The 17,477-nt window shown below is 37.7% G+C and overlaps 1 long non-coding RNA gene across 5 annotated transcripts in view; it reads left to right on the top strand.

The window, feature by feature from the left end:
- LOC120756230 (uncharacterized) overlaps nucleotides 1–17,477 on the top strand; it is a 179,078-nt gene that overhangs the window by 129,168 nt on the left and 32,433 nt on the right. For all 5 annotated transcript variants that reach the window (XR_009208107.1, XR_009208106.1, XR_009208104.1 and 2 more), the window contains one exon: nucleotides 5,068–5,145. This is a non-coding gene — a long non-coding RNA (uncharacterized LOC120756230). The remainder of the gene's footprint in view (nucleotides 1–5,067; nucleotides 5,146–17,477) is intronic.

Genomic DNA, 17,477 nt, shown 5'->3' with positions numbered 1-17,477 from the left:
AGCACAATGTACATTAATGGCAGTGTTTGTTCTACTTGTTCAGATAAGGACTCTTGTAAGATTCTGTAAGATTTGAAAGGTGTGCTAAGGCAAAGGACATGACTAGAGGTTTTTATGATTTCCATGTTAATCCTGAAGACAGATTAAGTTTTTAGTTTGAGATATAGCAGGTAATTTTTTATCAAGTAGTTAGCAAATACATTTGTGATACTAAAGACAAGACAAAATAGTCATTATTGTATTTCATGGCAAACTTTGTTTTGATTTTAAAACAGCCAGCTCCAGCATCTGCTTTGCTCAGTGGCAGAGCCATTTCAACAAGATAGTCATTTAGATTAAAAAAATTAGCTTTAATTCTGTTAAACAGATCTCAAACTCTGAGGCATGCAGATACACCCATCACATGTAAAGAAGCCAATTCCAGTCTCCTCAGCATCAAAAGAAAACATTTTAGGCACATGTTCAGAGAAATCCTGCTCTTAGTCTTAGGGACAATAGGAAACAGTTGTCAATGATATTTTGATTGATCTTCCACTTTATGAATGCCTCCTAAAGACACACTTGAAAGGACCCTTGCTAAATATTTTTAGGCAATGCTGGAGATGAAACTGGAATCTGGCTGTTTTTCTGTCTTTGTCTTCAGTATGACTCCCATAACTGCATACATTTCTGAGCTGCCTATTACTATAGGGTTTGGGCAATATGTATACAATTACTTTTAGAAGAATGACCATTACTGACATATGTAATCTCAGTAAAATAAAATTTCCACTAATAAGAGCCAGAAAACAATCACAATAGCAGCCTATTTGGAAAGCTGAGATTCTCCATATCAAAGAGACAAATTGTGACTGTGTGACTTTGATAATAGCGGAAAATGTTCAGCTATAGTTTAAGACAGGAGATTATGCAAAGCTGTTGCCATTTAGAAAAACATTCCCCTTCTGCTCTTTACATGAAAGCGCTGTAAGTAATCAGTATCAATAAAAATGGGTCTTTGTGTAGCTCTTTGCCAAGGTGGTTCACTTGCGTTGTTGCTGTACCTGTTTGCTGTAGGTCTGTGGCTATCCTTTCTGTAGCATCATTAGCAAAGCACGCTTAACCCAATTAATTTAATCTATTTCCATCTGGAAAGTAAGTAGATAGTGTGTAGAGGGAATGAACTTCTATCAAGGCATAATTGAGAAATGCCTAGCCATTTCCTCTGTCTGTAATTCTATCACAAATTTGACAAGACTGGTTTTGGTTTTTTGTGCTAATAGAGACAGAAGTAGTTGTCCCTGTGGCTTTGAGAAGTGCTCTAGGATGTACGGTTGATGCATGTATGTTGGAGCATGTTCTTGTTTGTCTGGATCTGTTTCACAATGTTGTTTGTCTGGTTGTACCTTGGGAAGACCAGGTGCCCAGATAGGTGTAACTGTAGTATTGCTGCAAGAGACAGTCCTACACTCCATCCACAGTCTGTATCACTGCCAGCTGCTCACCCTGTTCCTCCTGTGTTTTGGATACCTATCTGGGTGATCACGGCCTGAACGTAGAACCAGGGACCTCATCCAGCCTGAGAACCAGTCCTTCTTACTTGGCCAGTGTGTGGTTGAATCAGGCTCCTAATCCAGCCACGTTATGGTGGTGCGGTCATTAGTGTCAGCCCAAGGTAGGAGCAAAGAACTGGGATCAGATGGTAAGGCCACATTCTGCATGGCAGCTTGTAATGATGGTTGATTATGATAACTTTATAATCAACTTCCTAAAGATTGCTTTTCCTTAAATGCTAATCATGTTGAGTGCTCTGTCATTTTGCTTCTATACAGCAAAAGCCCTTTATTACCTTTGTGTTAATGTGCATTTAATTAAAAATAACAATGATGCAGGTGATTGCTATGAAAGTTCCCAATGAGAGTGGATATATGATCTATTTCACTGTAGTTGTAGGTTTCCTTCATGCTCTTTTCTTGCAGTAGTGAGGTTTGATTTCTTCTGATGCTTAAATCAACGTATTCAGATGGGTCTATTGCTTCCTCCCCCTCACCCAGTGTGGTGGGGGTTTTTTGTTTGTTTCTTTGTTTGTTTGTTTTTAATTCCACTGAGGTTGTTTATGTGTTTATTCAGTGGTTGTATCTGAAGTTACTGAATTTTTCCTTTATGCGTTCCAGTGCTCTGTTGCGAGTCCCAGAAAGGAAGCAGGGCTGGGCTGTTTCTCTTCGGAACATACTGATAGATTTTTAATGCATTTTTCCCTGAGTGCCTTCCCTGTGATTCCATACAGAGCTCTCCAGCATTCAGCTGAAAAACAATTTCATATTTCCTTGCCTTTCTCTGCCAGCACTACCCTGGACTCTGACTAATGCTAACCAGTGTAATTATCTGTGACTTTCCTCCTAAGCTTTCCATTTCCACTCAAGCCACAGAATGGTGTTCTCCAATCCACAGCAATTACGAGCGTGATATATGAGACAGCTGGAAGAGGGTATTGAGGATAAAAAAAAGATGGTAAACAACAACCACTGCTAAGCCAAATGCATAGCAAGTCTCAACTTCCTCTCTTCAAAATTGCCACTAAAATCATTGAGGATTCTGCTTGCATGTCCAAGGCTTTGATCTTTATTCTTTACTTATTAATTCTGTGTTTGTACTTGGCTCAACTCTGCTAAGATATTTGAAACACATCGTTCTGAGTTGTCTTTGCTCTTTTGCGTATGACAACCAAGGCCAGCCTGGGTTTTTCCCCAACAGATGGAAACAAAGTCCATGTTTATATAAAGATGTGTGGAGAGCCATGTGAAAGTTTTTGCGTGATTATCTCCTAAAATAACATCCACATTCAATAACTGGGGATATAAGATAGAAGAGGTGCTGGATTTCTGCCCCGAGGTCCCAGGAAAACGTGGTTTTGCACTTCTTAAAGAAGGGGGTCAAGAGTGTGGATGGTTGAAGTCTCATGATACCGTGTTTGCTGGATGCCAAAGTTATTTGAGAGCATTTCCTGCAGATCCCCTTCAGCTCCAGCCGTTTCTAGCAAGGGATGCACAGGTCCCAGAGGATTAATTACCGATCTCAGATAGTCAGTACTCCTTCTTGGTTCCCTTTGTGCTGAATTTCACAATTTTGCTGATCTCTTTTATAGAAATATGTAAGAGAGGTTTCTCAATTTCTTTTGTTGGTCTCTGACCTTTGCTCTAGCTGTTACGTTTTCATGAGGAGTCCACAGGTGGAAGGCAACAAAACTGAGGCAAATAGACATATTTTCTGAAAAGATTGTGCATATACTGTATATGCCAAATTGATGGGGTATAGAATTCACTGATTTTATAGAAATACTGGAATTATAAAGTATACACGTTGAAAGAATTGTAGCAAATCATGGAGAAAACAAGTAATGCAAAGGCCATTGTTTATTGAAATAAATATGATTTGCATTATTATTAATTGGATATTTCTGTTGTGGTGGGAAACACAAAAAAGAAATGTGGGAAAAGTTGTATATTGAACAGTAAAGTGTGTGGTTTTCTTTATTTCTCATTCAAAGCTCTCATTTTGATCCTATTTTTGGTTTCTTTTACCTTTTTTATTGTATTGAAATGGATAGGGTTGCAGTCATTTAATTGTTAGTAATTCCTTAATTAAGCAACCTCACTCAATTTAGCTGCATATCTTCTTGATCCAGGAGTACAAATATATCCATGAAAAATAAGTTCTCTGTATTTTTGGCTGTTGAAGTAAGAGCATGATTTTCAGAATTGTTAGGTATGCTCTGTTATTATCTTACCCTTAGAAGAAAAAAATGCAATAAAAAGAGTAAACCTACAAACTCTTTATTTTAAAGAAACAATGGCATTATTTTATATAATGTTCCAAACAGGAATATACACATGAGAGAAAGAATCTTTTTGTATTTCTGTTCTCAATTCCAGTTGAAACAATTAAAAAAAAAATTAGACTTCTTAGATTTTTATGCAAAATACAGGTCCCGGTTCTTCAATGTTTTTAATTTGAATTTTATTATTCACCCTAAGTCTGCAAGTAATATCTACTACAACAGTGCCTGCCAGTTTGGACTACCTTCTAAACTCTGCTGCAACAGAATCAAGTTTTTGGGAAACATTTAGGGAAATAATGAGTGGTTTCCATGGGCTTAAATTGTGACTCACTGTGATCATCAACTTAAATAACTCCTTTTTTTGTGTCTTAGTGACATCAGTCATCTTTGTGATTCAAAGATTTGAGGATGCTTGTAGCGAGGTTAAGTGATACAGGATACAAAAAATATTGATCCTTTAAGCTCTTCACCCCAGCCCCGTGTGCACACACAAGTATTTCACCTCTAATAGTGTGAATGTGCCCCCAGTCTCAGCGGAGAAAGATGTTACGTGAGAGCTGGTGATGGAGTGAACACAAACGAGCTGTTGAATGAGGCTCTGGAGTTGGAGGGTACCTATTCCCAGTTTTCCAGGGGGCTACTGATTTTGATTGCCTGCAGAAACAGGAGGATTGCACAACATTTAATCATCTTCTGAAAGTTGTTTTGCAAATGTTAGACCTAGGCACCAAAATTCCGCTGCCTCATTTGTTGTGTAGGGAATTAAGTGTCAGTGAGCTGCAAAAAACATCTACTGCTCAGAGACTGTATCAGAGTGTAACAGCAATAAAATAAAATTCCGTGTGTAATAGTTTTGGAGAGACAAAGGACCTACTGTGTTACAGTCCTAGTTTAGACCTATGTTTAAGTTCCAATTTTTAGCACCCTGTGAGTTAGAATAATGTTGTCAGTTCCACTGAAGCTGAAGGTAACTTTTGTGGGTTTTACACAGAATTAACAGGGCACAGAAAGTCAGCATATTCAACATTCTGCTCTTCATTTTATTCCATGAAGAAATAAGAGTTTCTGCAAAGAAATAAGAAAATAAAATGAATGTTACAGCACTTTATTCACTTACCTCAGGTTTTCTTGTGTGAAGAAAAGAAAACCATACTTTTATGCCAAGTATCAATTAGTTAACCCTTATGTTTTCTTGAATCATGCCCACTAATGCCTGCTTTAGATTTCTGATTTTATTTATTTATTTCCAGGCTGAAAAGGTTATCCTGTTGCATTGTAAACAACCGCTGAATCTTCAGAAGAGATTTCTCATCTGGGCTGTTTTGCTGGTGAGTTGCTTGCAGCCTGATGCTATAAAGATAATAGAATTAGGAGACCTAGCAGGCCTCATTATTTTTAATTACTATTGCTGCTGCTCACACACTACATGTAATTCAGTAAAGCTGGAGTGGAGTGAGGGGGGGACCCAACAACTCTGCGTTTCAAAATGGGCCATCAGAAGCGGCAGTTGTCAAATCTTTCTGTGAATTATGTGTTTTTCAGATGTATCATTCCAATAATATTTTGAACAAATCTCAGAAATTCAATAAAGCAAAGAAGAAAAGGGAATGTGGGCCTTAAATAGGTCAAAATCTAAGTACCTTCAGCTTGCTTTTTGGTTCATTTATCAAACCAAATCAATTGCTATTATTAGCCTATTATCATCATCTTTCCAGTGAGCTGGTTACATTTTAATCAATATTTCTAATTAAATTACATCAAATGCAGTTTTAAATTGTAGCTTAGTGTAGACTAAATTTATATGCATATCTTTATACATGATTTTCATTCTCTCGTTATTAATGAGGTATTTCTTTACAAATAAGCAATAAGCAGCTGTGTTGAAACAGCTATACATCAGAGCTGATAGTGGACCACCTGCTACGCTGAAATGCTATTTGTCTTTTATTTGTATGGACTATATGCTTTAAATAGCTCTGAAACTGCCATTGAATTTTCCAGTCATGACCCAGAGAGACTGAGGACCAGTGCTCTGGGCCATGGTTTTCACTGGCTCCCTTTTGGTTTGTAAACTAACCATTCATGGACATGGGTGCAAATACTATTCCTTGGTAGTTTCTTTTCATCCTGCAAGTATCTGCTCTGCTCCTTCAGCCACCCAGCTGTGTGTGTCTCAGTGTTCTGACTTCCCTTGATTTGCTATTGCTGCTTTGTGAGCGCGCTGCTAAAAGCAAAAGTAGAGTTAGTCTTGCTTTCATGTCTTGCAGCATCCAGAGCAGGAATTTTACAGCTTTTGAGAGAGCAACAAAAATGCATTTACTTAATTTGTGGGGGTATTTTTTTACTGTGGCTGCCCATTAGAAGACTCTGCGGATCGTCCTCTCCTTCCCTCCCATTAATACAAATAAAGTAGCTGTGCTATGGTTGAGAATAATTGTTTTGCTTCCCTGCAGGGACTTAGACATTAGTTAATCATGTAATAGCAGTTTCCATAAGATTTACTTTTCAGGATGATAACGTGGTTCTAGTTCAAACATTCATGCCTTGGAAGTATTCTATTTGTGTGTCTGTGCTAGTTTACCACAGCAAGGGAAGTCTTAGCTTCACTATGTTTTTCACAAACGTGTGTGTGGGGGTGGGTGTTTGCACACTTGTTTTATGCATGGGTGCGTTTGTATATATATAAATCAGAAGCCTTTCTTTGGTGGCCAATGAAGAGATTATTGGGAGAAGCCTAATCCTGTTGCCAGTGTGTGGAAGCCAATGTGAACAGTGAGGTCAGCAAGGGCACACTCAGTACTACATCTTTCCAAATAATTCTATTGTAGTTTAATTGATGTGACTCTAAGGCCATGTTTTGTATTTAAATGTAATTCTAATCCTCACCTTTTTTACTTGTGCATTGTAGCTAGTCATCTAAACATTCCTCTTAGCAGAAAATGTATAAACTCAGAACAATCTAAATTTCCTTGGCTCTGGTCTTCTACTGACACTTGTGCATGCCAATTTTCTTAAATACGCAGTTTCTCGGGGGGGGGGGGGGGGGGGGGGTGTCACTTTGACAGGCTATTTTTTTTCAGTTTTGAGTTTCATATTTCCTTAAATGTGTATCCTGAAGGCAGATGCAGTCTTCAGTAATACTGTATCATAAGGGAGCTTAAAAACATAAAACCAAAGTGACCATTACCCTAATGGGAACTGAAATGCAAGTAAATATATCGTAATGTTATTATGCTTACTTCTATGCCAGTCATATGTGTGGTCTGTAAACGTGTGTGGAGTGCAAAGGAGAAAGTAGTTTTAGAACTGAAATATGAAGAGTCTCTAAATGTTTCAAGGCACATTGTATTCCTTCTTCCCAAAGATTCTCCATTCTCCTTCATCTTAGGATAATGTACAATCTAACACACCCACAGCCTAAATCACGCAGGTCTCAAGAAGGAAAATGTATGGAAATACATTTGAAGGCACCTCTTTCTGTGCCTCCTACAACCTCCTTTTTTGGAATGTTTTAAAGGATTTACAAAGCTCCTAAGAATGTTTTCCTACATTGTATAAAACATTCCTTGCAATATTAACTTCTCCAGTGCCTACAGTTACTCGGCTACCACAGTTGTTTCAGTTGTTTGTTGAGGATTGAGTCCTGTGAAGAAATTTAGTGGTGTTTGCATTTTAGAGTACTTTCTTCATCCATAGACATGAAATATAGCACTTTCTCATATGATTATACTCTGTAATTTAGAAAATTATAGTTACTTGTTAACACTTAAGTTAATCTTAACATTCAATACTCTAAAACCAGGATAATCAAGAGTGGTAAGTGAAACACTTTCCCTGTAAAAGTTGATTCATGATTTTGTCTAAGCTGTTTAAACACCTATTTTGCATATTCCCAACATATTCCTTATACCGTCCAGTATATTTTAACTGAGCTGTTGCAGATATATTGTGTACACACCAAAACTGATCAAAAGACATCAAAATCCTTCCAAAATATTGGGGGGAGGAGAGGGATGAGGGCTCTGTGAGGGTGGAGAGAGTCTATTCAGAGTTCTTAAAGATATAATGAGTTCCAGGGCGCTCAAACCTTAGCCTTTTAGTCCTGATTTCAATTGTTGCATACCCAGGGACATCCTCCCTCTCATTTCTCCCTTTACTCTGCTAATGGGATATAAGGTGGTTTCTGTGATAGAGGAAACCTATGAGGCTTCTGATAAATGTAAAAACAGTCTTCTCTGTAGTGACAGCCTAGGAGAGCAGCACTTCACTTGTAGGTCAAAAAAGGTGTTTTGCCACTGGTAGTCGGTGGTGTTTTCTGCAATAGCTGATCCCTCTGACTCTTGGCTCTCCATCAAGGGGGTTCCTTAGCACATGTCCAGGTGTCTGAATCAAAGGGAGTCAAGACAAAAATCAGTCTTTGCTCACTGAGCAATGTTTTTTTGGTAAGTATTGTAGCTGTGCAAAATAAATAATTGATTATGTTTTAAATTTAATTTTTAATATACAGCTCTTAAAGCACATTCAGAAGGAGAGTTAATATAACTTTTCCTGACGGATGTACTCACAAAGAAGTCATGGCACTGGGCAGATGTGACAATGAAGGCAGCAATATCAACACCTTTGAAGTATAGGTTGGGCATAGGACAAAAGACATGTGGTGAATCTATCTTTGTCCAATTAACCATGTGCTAAAACTGGTGGCCTGCTGATGTACTCGTCACAGTATTCAAGACTAGATATGTCATTAGATGTCTTGCACTTCACAGTGCACAGACATGCTCCTGTGTGCACAACCGAAATCCTGCACTTGTAAGGAAGGCTGGTGATATGGAATATGGACTGGAGTTCATTTGTGTGGTGAAGGGAGGAGTAGGGAGAGCAATTAAAATTTGAGTACTTCATGTGATGCATCTTTCTGGGAAAACAGCCACACAGTGATTTCTGCAGCATCCCCATTCATATCACAGATGAATAAAAATTATGGCAAAGTGAAGTTTTATAAAATTTCATTCTTTATTGTTAACAGAAAAAATACTAGAAAAGAGTAGAGATGAAAATGAATATCAGTCAGAGAAAGGAAGTTCAGTGTATGATGATTTTCTCATTCCTTTGCTTCTGCATTTTTTTCCTTCCAGGCTTTCAGATGCTGAGGTGATTTTTGGTGTATATTTACTACAGAAGCAATTTAAATACAGATTTGCATGTTTGTTTGTGGCTCAGGTTAATTAAAGGTGAACATTTTGGGTGGGATTAAGGGGCACATGCATTTTCCATGGGATTACCCTCAAAAAGATACCAGTGATTTATCCATCCATATGCCTGAATGTGTGTGTGCATATAAGGTATGGTACTTAAACATCTATTACAGAAAACAGCACCCTGGGGACTTGGGTAATAGATCATTTTAATGTATGAATAGGTTACATCCCTAACTACTAGTTGGGAAGGGTTACTTCTTATGGGAAGGGGGCTAAAGTAAATGGCCAAGAAAATTTATAGTGTTGCAATTCAACAAAAGTATTGATTAGAAGATGAGGAACTCCATTTTTATAAACTTAATCAACACTGATTGTTTGATTTCAGCTAGTAGTCTGTCAGGGAGAAATAAGAGCTTTGAGTATGGAGTGGTGCAGGGTGGGAAAGGAGCTGGAAATATTCTAGGGGGAAAAAAGTACCAAAAAACCTAAATCCAAAAGCACTAATGTAACTTTCCAGAAGATTCAAAGACTAAATATTTAAAACTGCCTAGGTTTTGTTTTGTTTGCACTGTCGTCTATTTCCCTGACTGGAAATTATATTTCAACAAGCGAGTGCTGTATTTATTGGCTTATATTTTATTTTGCTAATATTCTGCTAGTGTCCTGTATTTCCATAGTAATCATGTAATAATCCGTTCCACAAAATACTAGGTTGCCAAGATCCACTTAGAGCCGTGAGTGCTGTGGCCAAAGGTCAGTGCTGGGAGAGATCTGCTCCTCAGTGTCCAGGTGCCACTTCTGTCACAGCCATTAAGCATGAAACTAAAATCAATTTCATTGCATCTTTGCAAGCTGGCAAACGTAGGAGTCACCTCAGCAGGAAAAAAAAAAAAAAAAAAAAGCCAAATGGCGTATATAGTGTGCCTTTATAAAGAGCTAGACAGGATCTGAAAGAAATTTTGCATAGCCTGTAACTCTGGTTGTGTCTCCAAAACCAACCACTGTATTGTCCCTGCTGCATTTTTTCAGGTCTTCTCAGCTGCATTTTTATATTGTGTTTGAAGTGCCTTGCCAACAACAGTTTGATGAATTTGCTTAATGCAGTGAGGTTTGCGGTGGTATCAGAAAGTGTCTCAGGCTTCTGATCCTGGATTTAAAATTAAGTGTGGCTCCTCCTCAGTAAGTGATCCACTATGACTGGATGCTTTCACTGCCATGCTGGAGATTCTGCTCTACCCCCTTGCTGAAAAATTGACTTTCCTTCCTTCTGGTGTCAGAGAGAAGACAAACTTTTAAAAAGCTTTTCCTCCTGAACTTGAGATGATTTATGAGGAAGATGACAATGTCTTTCAGGTAATTCAGTGGAAGTGCACCAAATTAATTGATGTATCAATTTTGAAAAATTGGTTGAATACCCATCATTAGCCCTAACAGTCTCAGTTACTTTAAAGTCAAAGTCTAATTCTTGGTGAATTTAACAATAGGGAATAAAAAACCCTAAACCTGTTTGGCTCCGGGGTACAGTTTAAATTACTGTTAAAGATTAAGTTGTGTTTGGTTCTTTATAGGAATTAGTTATTTTTTCTTCAGCAAATTGTATCCTTACTGCTTCCATTCATCAGCAATTTACAAGCACAGTGGTAAAAGGTTCAGAAATACCTGTGAATGGCTCAGCCTCCCAAGATTCTGTCCTACACATCATAAGTACTCATCTTTTACCTGAGAGCCTCATGAGCTTTCAGGGTCCAGGCTGAAGGCTTCCTGCCTTGGCACAGCTATCTGGAGCAAGAAGGAAGCTGTAATTTTGCCAGGAGGTCCTCTCCCTTTAAAATATTCCTTGGACTGGGGAGTGCTCCATGGCTCTGAAGAGCAGCGAGGAGCTGCTGCTGATTTGCACCCTGTAGGACAAGGGCTCTCTAGGATCTCTCTCACCAACCCTGGCTGCAAGGAAAGCTTTTCCCTGCTCTCATGGGCTTTCTTGGTTGTGGGGTGACTGCTAGATCACTTCAGTTTCTGCTTCCTTCAAACTTCTCTTGGGCAAGATGACCACTACCGAGTGCTTTTCATTTGACATTTTCTTTAGAAGCTATCAACATCCCTGGAAATAACATCTGTCAGGGAGGTGGCAAGCTGGGAATTGGGTGCCTGCCCAGCCATAGCATAACAAGGCTGCAGGGCACAATTGACTGGAGTGAACAAGGAAATTTCTGAGCCATTGATCCACAAGCCCACATAATGTGTGAAATTAGAAATGTAGCCTGTCAGAAGAAGCTAGCCATATATTTTTAGATTATCTTTAAAAAACCCAGTACCCTTAACCTGAAGTCTGAGGACTTTTTTTTTTTTGGGGGGGGGGGGGGGGAGGTTGGTTCGTTGTTGTTTCAGGGGATTGATTGTTTTGTTGGGGGCTTCTTTTTTTAAAAATTATTTTCTACTGGTAATGATTGTATGATCTCCTTTTAAAATCATTTTAGTAAACCAGCTTCTCCTTCGTGTCACATAGCTTTGTGTGAGTACACATATATATATATACATAGTTTTTTTACATAAGTGGTTCAGAGGCCAGCCCTAAGAAGCATTTTGCATCATATTTCTGGATGGTAGAACCAAAGACCTGGCAGGGCAAGAAAGAGTGCTGAGACCTATTTTACATGCAATGTCACCAAGATAAATGAATGTGTAACTGCATCCTTAGGAGAAATCTAATTTCTTCCTGCTTTCTTACCTATGCTTGCAAGTATCTCTTGGCTTCAGTGGAATTATTTCTGATCAGCATGTATGTTAAACCATCCTAGAGGCTATCATATATTTCTCTTTTGTCAGTTTTCCCTCTTTTTAGAGGGTTGTTACTGTGCCAGTTCTGTAATTCCTAAAAGGTATTTTCTAGTGGTTGCAAAAAGTTTGTTGGAAAGTGCAGCATGCCTGCTTGAAGTAGTTTCTCATGCTATGAATGGACTTTTCTGTCTCATTTGCCAAAAGAATATATGAAATAAGGTGGCTACGCTGGGACAGCACCTTTCAGTACAGCTACCCTCTTGGTTAGCCCATCTACTTCTACTGAGCAGTAGCAATTACCTCTTGCATGAAGCTGTCTTATTAAGCATGAAGAGAACATTAGCTATTCAGAAACTGGAATACTGCCATCTCTACTTCTGGAGAAAGAGAAGGGAATGCTGTTGGGCGTTGACTGCATTTTAATGTTTGCAAACCTCTTAAAGTTTGGGAGATCTTCTTTTGTGCTGTGTGCCAGTCTTCTTCCAAAACCCTTCAGAGTACAAAATCCAGCAATTTTATTCTTTCTCAGCATAAAGTTAAGGTGATGAACCCTACCTATAGTTTTCTTTTTTAAGCTATACACAATTTGAGAAGTGTATCTGTATTACAGATATGAAATAAATGTGAACCAATGTTTCCCACACTAGTATTGAGTAACATCTCTCTCTTAAGGAAAAGAACCCTTCACCTTTACTTCATGTTTAGTGTCAATAATGGCAATTGCACAGGATTTTTAAAGTGAAAGATTTTCCATGACCCTGGCTGAAAAGTAAGCAGATCATTCCTGTAGGGGCTGTTAACTTTAACATTGATTTGAGAACAAAATACCGTTAAAGACTTTCCATTTGTCTCTGAGATGAGAAACAAACTAGAGTTCTGTTTTGGGGTGACTTTATGATGTTTCTATCTTTAACTGTCTGTTTATGTTGGATATCTGGTTTTGTATTCTTAAGATTGGTTCTGCGAGTGAAGGGGGACAGAAGTGTGGAGTTTGTTATCAGAAACTGCACTTGTTTCTCCACACCTTTTTCTGGGATTGTGTTGTCTACAGCACGGACAGACAGTGGGAAAGGGTTCTCTTTTGTTTTTTAGTTAGGTTTTTTTTTTAGCTAGATGAGGCAGAGAAGTTCCTCAGATTGTGGGGTTTTTTTCTTTTTGGAACTGTTTAAACTTGCTTTGGACTGAAAATTCAGAAAAATATCGGGAGCTTACATGTGTGGCTTACCAGGGCTTGGGCCATGGCATGTTCCAGCCCAGGAGGGACTGATAAGAGACTGAGCAAGCCGAGCGACCTTCCGCCACAAGGACTTACTGAATTTGTCATCTCTTCAGAACAGCGAGAGGTTTGATTGTTTGATATTATTCATGTTTTTATGCTTGTGAATACTTTGCTTGATAAATAAATAGGGTTTTTCTACCTTTCTCCAAGGAAATATTTTCTTTGGGAGAGGGGGAAGGGGCCACTTGAATTTGCTTTTAGAGAGACCTCATTTGGAAGTTTCTTCCCAAATTTGCCCTAACCCAGGAGAAGTTCTAAGTCACCTGGTGGCTTAAAGAGTTGGCCAACGTAAAAGGAAACTAATGAATTGTGCTGCTGTTTTACTAAGAATTAAAAAGAGAATCAGAACGTAAGTGTATATGGCTTTTCCTACCATCTCTTATGAGTTTCCTTACTTTTGGCTGCTGAGGGCAAATGTTTTTTAACATTTGGTAGTCTGTAAATATTCTGTATTCTTGGCCGAAAATAATTAACTAGAAAAATCTAGAAAGTTATGACCTAATGTCCCGCTTTATTGTTTATCCAAAGCATATTAAAACCACTTTCACAAGAATTAGACCAATCCAATTTGCCTCTAAAGTTTGCTCTGAAGAGCAAATATTACTGTTTAATTAAAGTTAGTAAATTTATTTCAAAAAAGAGAAGAAAATGTCATCAATGAGATAGCCTCTAAATATGCTTATTCATTCAAACAGTGAACTTCTAATATACATTAAATTACATTTCCTTCATTGTGTACCAGCAGTACTCATATTCTTTAAGCCATAGAAGGAGAAAAGCCATGCTTCCAAACATAAAGATATTTACCACAATTATAATCTAGAGAGAAAATTAACAAGACACCAACAGAGTTCCTTGTAATTTTATTTAAACTTTACCTTCTAACTTTTTTATATATGCAGCCAAGCTGAAGCTTATTTGTGCACATCTCTAGCCCATAGTCTTCAGTGCTTCTATAAATAATAATTTTAATACTGTCTCAGTGTTTCCAGTATTGCTGGTTCATATTGCAAATTATGTATTTCCTAAATTACATCATTTTTGTTATTTGCCTCATATAAATAAGTAGATTTCCCTGGATTTTAAAATGCTCAGTTTTGCTTGAGAAATTAAGTGATAATACTAATTTCTATTATTTATCCCTTTTCCAATAACATATCAGACATTTTGCAGATGCAGAGCAGATCTGCTCCTTGCCTCAAATACTTTATAACTTAGGCTATGTCATTTGCAGTTTGAAGCTTCTCAGAAAATATTGAACTAATTTTTCCAAAATAAAGCATTTCAAACTCGTTTCACAAATTTAGCTAAAGACTTTCTCAGAGAACTTACTGTCAGAACTATCTGAGTTCTGATAACAAGAATATTTCTAGTGTAAATTCAAACAAAAATGGCAATGCAGTTTTTGTTGGATGCAGTATTTGTTGGTTGTTCTTGTTGTTATCCTATTATTCATTGGCATAACACTTTTATTTATGTGGTCAACAGGGCCTGTTGAGCCTTTTTTGAGCTTTTATATATATATGTTTGTGGTTTCATCCTTATAATCCATAAGTTTTCTCTTTGAAGGACAGAGAGTAAAATTCCAACAGTCTTACAAGAAGACCATCTAATATATGTCAGATAGAAGAGAGGGGTATGTGGAGCCTGGCTAAGATATTCATTTATTGTTGTTGCAATGATTCATCATTCTGTCTGATCCTGCCCTCTTAGTGTCCATGTCATTAATGAATATTGGCATGACACAAAATCAAAACTAATTTCATTTTGTAAGGAACACCCACAGCTGTGACTCTTGCTGTAAATATGATCATGTTGTTTTTCTGTCACAATGATGAGTAGATGTATGTAATGTTAATAAGATAGCTTTTCTAGCAGTGATAGGAGACAAAGAGTTCAAACTATATTGTGTAAAGCTTGGAGTTGATATGAATGGGCCAAGAGCTATCCATCATATTGAGACAGTTCACAAATCAGGTGATGTGTTCTTTGCTTTATTTGAAACTGTTGGATTAGATATTTAAAAACCTAAAATCAATATTATGAATCATGGAGGAAGCTCCTATAAAGCTTTTCTATACCAGAGTAGGAGTACAGCTCTGGAACTAAAATAATGCACAGGATTTATCAGTTCCCTTCAGTTATTTTTTCAGTGCTTTTTTAAAAGAAGAAACAGAGTGCTCTAGGATTACCGTGTGTCACAATGGCAACACAAGCAACTGAAACGCTTAAAGAGAAAGATGTACACCCTTTGAAAAAATCATCACTGAAATGTGATGAAGGGAATTTATCTCTCAGTCCTTGAGGTAGTTTATTAGTTTCTGAAATCTCCTATCATCAATGGGTGAATTACTATGTTATAGTATTGAGAGGGACAGAAAGTTAAAAATGAGTAGCCTCTCCCCTGATCCCACAATCACAGCTGGCCATCAACTTTTCATCTTATCAGTGATTCATCTCCATGGAAAAGACTTGCTTTTTCTGTGCAAAACTTGCTCTCACATGCTACATGGCAGTTGTGTTAGCATTAAGCACTTCAGATAATATAATCAAATCAAATCTGAATCTCCCTGTTCTTTCACTGGTGCTTTTTCAGGACTAGTCTTGAACTCAAACCTAAATTAGGCTCCTTGGATTATTCTCTAATGGAAGCAGATCCATTGTGGATGCTTTTTTTTCTTGAATATGATGACTTTATTGATTCTCTATAGCATTACTTGTGGTTCATAATTTTGTTTTTTTGTTTATTATCTATACCTCTGGCCCTAATATAGAATTGTTTGGCACATAAATAGGTCAGCTGCCAGACAGCAAACACACACACAGAAAGGCAAGCAAAAATGTCAACAAACAAACAAAAATCAACAACAAAAAATCCCAAGAAAACCACCACATCAAAAAAAAAAAGCTACAAACAACCTCCCTCACCCAAAACAAACACCTACTATCAACTCCACAGCAACAAAGCCTCTAATTTTTCCTCTTCATTAAATTAGTTACCTCAGTGTTCCATTGTTGTGCTCCTTCTCGTTTGCATTTCTATTCCTTCTCTCTGTTGTACCTCAACCAAAGGATTGATTTCAAACCCTTTGTTGTAACCATTATCAAAAATGAAAGGGCATCATTTTGACTAGTCAGTATTAACTATTTCTAATCCCAACCCTTTCTTGTTTTCAGGTTATTGCTGCAAACAAAAAGTTGCATTAGTCTCAATCCTCTATAAAAAAGAAAAGAAAAATTCTGGGAAGGAAGATTTTATTTGTTTCTTTCTGGAACTCATAAAGTCTATAATACTCCTATAGAGGCAACCAACAAGACATTTTATCTAGGCCATGGAAAGTGCTCTTGTTAAGCAGTTTCATTTTCTCTTCAATGTGCTACGGTCTTGTCAAGCAGGCTGTTGATAATCATGATTAAGACAAACAAAATAAATATTTAGGTTCTAATATAAACAGGCTGTAATTACCTAGTAAGTTTGAGATCTGAAAATTGGTACTAAAGAAAATGTTCTGAGTCTGTGGTTTGTAGTTCTGGAGATGTAATGATAGTGTTCATTAAAAGTCATTCTTGAGCTTTAAGTGTTTAAGGATTGGTTTTATAAGTTTAAGCTTTCAAATATGCTTAACAGATAACTGAGTAGGAAGACAGAATGGTAATCCAAGTAGCATAATGGTCTACAGAGCCCATTTAATCTTTCAGAATAAACTTTAGGAGTATGACAGATGAGGAAATGTGAAGGTGGAGTAACGTGTAACATGTTCAGTTCCATACCAGCCCTGTTCTACTAGACTGCCCTCTGGAAACCCTTAAATTTAAGCCTGACTTTGATAAGTGTTCACCTCAGGATAGATGTGTTACCTCTCTTTGCAGCTTCTGTCTGCATGAACATTCTGATTGCAGGCTGGGAAACTGGGAAGTACCTCAGTGGGGAAAGAAACACCCATCTCTTCCCCCTACAGCTAAAGCTGCATCCATGCTCATCAGCATGCATGCTCTCAGTACAACAAGGGGAGTTTGCTCTGTCTTTAGTAGCTACTGTCAGGGCAGATGCTCACGAGAATGTTTCATATATTAACCACTGTCAATCCTCATTCCTACAACCAGCTTTGAGTGAGAAGGGGAGATTAATCTCAATCTTCTAGTGGCCTGTACTCCACAGGAATCATTCCCATTTTTGGAGCATGATACATAGGCATTTTACCTTGTCTTCCTCTCCCCTCTGATTCACGTTTCCGAGCTTGCCTTTGCTATTCAAGAAATCTTCATACAATTTTGAGAGAGAATTAAAAAAAAACAAAACCAAACAACCCAAAACCAACAAAACAATATGAACTCAAATCCAGCAATATGGAAAGATTTGTGCTGTGTTTGGTATGCTTTTGGGTGAGACTACAAGTCAGTGCAAAGG

The sequence above is a fragment of the Hirundo rustica genome, chromosome 8, assembly GCF_015227805.2.
Source record: "Hirundo rustica isolate bHirRus1 chromosome 8, bHirRus1.pri.v3, whole genome shotgun sequence".
NCBI classification, from domain to species: Eukaryota; Metazoa; Chordata; class Aves; order Passeriformes; family Hirundinidae; genus Hirundo; species Hirundo rustica.
The sequence above is the reverse complement of the archived record's forward strand: the minus strand, read 5'-3'. Positions and strand labels throughout refer to the sequence as shown.